This window comes from Lepidothrix coronata, unplaced genomic scaffold (genome assembly GCF_001604755.1).
Source record: "Lepidothrix coronata isolate B3197 unplaced genomic scaffold, Lepidothrix_coronata-1.0 Scaffold90, whole genome shotgun sequence".
NCBI lineage: Eukaryota > Metazoa > Chordata > Aves > Passeriformes > Pipridae > Lepidothrix > Lepidothrix coronata.
This window is the reverse complement of record NW_016690270.1, coordinates 1216295-1219421: the sequence shown is the minus strand read 5'-3', so window position 1 is coordinate 1219421 and position 3127 is coordinate 1216295.

The following is a 3127-nucleotide window of genomic DNA, read 5'->3' as shown; positions in this document are numbered from 1 at the left end:
TGATGTGGTTTCACAGAAATGGCTGAGGTTGAAAGGAACCACAGTGGGTCATCTGGTTCAGCCTCTCTGCTCAAGCAGGATCATCCCAGAGCACGTGGCAAAGGATTGCATCCAGACTCCACACTCACTCTGGGCAGCCTTTTCAGTGCTCGGTCACCCATGCAGCAAAGAAGTTCTTCCTCATGTTCAGGTAGAACTTCCTGTGCGTCAGTTCCTGCTTGTTGCCTCTTGTCCTATTGCTGAGCACCATCGAGCAGAGCCTGGTCCATCCTCTGACAGCTCCCTGCAGACACTGACAGACTGGATAAGGTCCCCTCTCAGATGTCTCTTCTCAAAGCTGACCAAGCCCAGCTCCCTCAGCCTGTCCTTGTAAGAGAGACGCTCCAGTCCCTTCAGCATCTTCGCAGCCTCCTCTGAACTCGCTCTAGGAGCTCCATGTTTCCCCTTGCAGCACTGATCTGAATCACTTCCTGAGCAGGGCTAAAGCACAGGACGGTGCCCCAGACCCCCCATCACCCAGGACCGACACCCCAGCACCTGTGGCTCAGCTCCCCTGGAAGGCTCTAGCACAGGTAGAACATGTGTGGTGTTAAAAAGCAGCAACACACTCTTTTGTTCTAATCATGGCCTGCACTAACAGGTTTTGGGCCCCAGCACCTCCTGAGGAGCTCTCAACACCCTCGAGTCACCCTCGTCACCACCAGACTGGGGAAAAGGCAGCTAAAAGCCCACTGGCTTCAGGTTAAACAAAGACCGGGCGTGTTTACAGCATTCACCCCTCCTTGCAGGCAAAACTTCGAAAGTCTCAGCTCCCAAGAGCCAGGAAAAGAAAAAATAAGCCCTGGAAAATGAAGGTCCCCAGGCAGGTGACCCAGGAGGAGTCAGCCCCCGGATCGTCACTGCCTTCAGCAAAACCCTCGCCTGGCACGACCACAGCTCTGACTGCTGGAGGGAACCACCCACCTTCCAGGCAACCAGAGTCCATTTTTCAGTCAGGTGCAGCTAAAAATCCTGGAACACAAGGACAGTGCCAACCCCCCCGGAGCAGCTCCAGCCCCAGCATCGCTCTGAGGGAAGGGGAGCACCTCTTGCACCCACAGAGATGTCTTGTGAGATCTCTCCAACAACGCCAAAATCCCACACTTCTCAGTTCAGGCTCTTCCCCTCCCCAAAGCCCAAATTACAGCCCAAAGCACAAATCACAGCTATTTCCCCTTCCAACACCCCCATTGCGACACCCTAAAGCCAGGCACCTCCAACCCTGCTCAGGCAGTTCCTGTCGAGTCGGCATTTTCTGTGTCACGCTGCTACTTCACTGTCCCCAATACCTTCTTTTCAGGACGTTTTCTCAAGGGCCGATGCCCCTTTTTGTGTGCATGTGCCACAAAACATGAACTTTCCAAATTAACCGAGCTCAGCCACTAAGCCTGACTGCCCTGCAAGGGTGTCAAACCCCCCACCACAGACCTGTTACACCGGCAGGCCACGGTGCCAGCTCCAGCCACCTCAAGAGCTCCTGTAATTCCTCGAAGTCCCTTAGCCAGCAATCCTGGCTAAGCAGTGAGAGTCCTGGTGCACGGGTCTTCCAGGTGGGGTTTTGCCCACAGTAAAACTGCCTGCAACAAGGTGTTTACTTGCAGGAGCAAACCCCACGAAGCCCACGCTGAGCCCTGTCTGTGGATGCAGCTGGGTGAGGAGGAGGCACGTGGGGAACAGGGAGCTGGGCAAGATGAGGACCAAAGCAGCAGGAGCCTGGAGCACCAAGTGGTGACTTCCAGCAAAACAGCTCGAGACCTGGAGTGCCATCATCTCCAGGGTGAAAAAAGCACTTTGGAGTGTCCTTCCTCTGCCCCCAGACACTTCAGGAAGGACATTTTTGTCCCTCAGCACCTGGCACCAACAGAAACCTCCTGAAGAGCACAGCTCCAGTGCAAAGAAGCCTCCAAACAGGCTGAAAATCCCCTCTGACAGCCCAGCACCTTCCAGCACACTGAGCGAGCAGCAATAATTTCCTGTGCTTTTGAGCCATGGCACCGAGCAAGCAAAGTGCAGGGACAAGGAGGGCAGTAGAGCAGCCAGGGCAGCTGGAAGATCCACATCCTCCTCCCTCCATGAAACCCTGCAGGAGCGACAGCCCAAACCTGACCCTTCGGGATCCGCCCACCTCGCAGCATCACATCTGGAGAGGGCGAGAGCAACCCAAAAAGCAAGAGGGAAAACTCCACCAAGCATCACCACGGGTGAAACCACACCCTGGGCTCTGGGATCCCGCTCCTGATCTGCGGCCGGATCCAGGGACCCCGTGGACGAGGCAGCACAGTGGGGAGAGGCCGGGGTCGGAGGGGCCCGAGGCGGGTGTCACTGCTGGGGTGTGGAGCGTGTGCTGCTGCAGCAGCACCCGGCACCCACGGGACACTGCTGCCGGTGGGTGCTGCCCGAGGAAGGTCTCCAGGCAAACACCTCCTACACCGGCCCCTGGGCAACGAAAGCTGGTGGCACAGAGCCCAGCAGGGTCATCGCCAGGCCCCCCACCTGCGCGTCCCGGCAGTGGCAGGGACGATGACAAAGCTCCTGCTGCAACCCGTACGAGGGCAGGAGCTTCCCGGCTCCCAGGGCCGAGGCTCCCGCAATCCTGGGCGGCGGCAGCGCCCACCCAGGGCACCAGAACCGGCTGCTGCCCACCGGCAGAGCCCCGGCCAGGAAGGGCAGGGGTGTTCCGTGATTCCTCCCCAGGGCCTGCTCCGGCTGCGGCTCCAAGAGCCGCGCTTGGTTCCGGGGATGTGGGGACCAAACGCTGGGGTTTGCCTGGACCCCTCCCGATGCTGCTGGATCTGCAGCCTGCACCCCACACTGCACCCCGCACCCCAGAGTGTGCCCCACTGCCTGCAACTCGCACCCCACCCCACCCTGCACCCCACTGCCCAAATGCATCTCCAGGCTGGGGTGTGATAGGGCGGAGCCATTCGGGGGAGCACCCAAGGGGTGTAACTGGGGGGCTGCAATGGGGGGTGCAAGGGGGGGCAGTGGGGGGATGCAATGGGTGAGGTGCAATGAGGGATGCAATGGGAGGGTGCAATGGGTGAGGTGCAATGAGGGATGCAATGGGAGGGTGCAATGGGTGAGGTGC